A 527-nucleotide genomic window follows, 5' to 3' on the forward strand; every position below is an offset into this window, starting at 1 on the left:
GCTGCATTTGAATCATCTGCTGTTGCATCAGTTGCATTGCTGCAGCGAGATCATCTTGATGGCCTTGATCACCCATGTTGGTGTTGTTTGGCCTTTGCTGTTGTCGATTTGTTCTTTCTAACCTTGCTAGCTCCTGGTTGGTAAGTGTAACCAATTCTCCTTGTGCGTTTCTCCGATTATGTCTACTGATCATGCACCTGGAACATTAGTTACAAAAAAAAAGGATAGAGCAAGTTAGAGGTCTTAGACTAAATAAATAACCGAAAAATAAAGGTAAAAGATGGTCCCCGGCAACGGCGCCAAATTGATAATACGTGTATATGCACACCAATTAACCTAATGTGCACACTACCACAGTCGAATGGTATGTCGATGTAGCACTTTAGGATCGAATCCACAGAGACCAACAATTACACTTTATCTTTATGGGATCAATACTTAGCTAAAACAATATGGGGGTTTTAAAGTTGATTTCTTAACAAGCAAGTAAGAGATTGATTTAAGGTTTTTCAGATGGCTAGCCTAGG

Source organism: Brassica oleracea, chromosome C7 (assembly GCF_000695525.1).
Source record: "Brassica oleracea var. oleracea cultivar TO1000 chromosome C7, BOL, whole genome shotgun sequence".
Taxonomy (NCBI): domain Eukaryota; kingdom Viridiplantae; phylum Streptophyta; class Magnoliopsida; order Brassicales; family Brassicaceae; genus Brassica; species Brassica oleracea.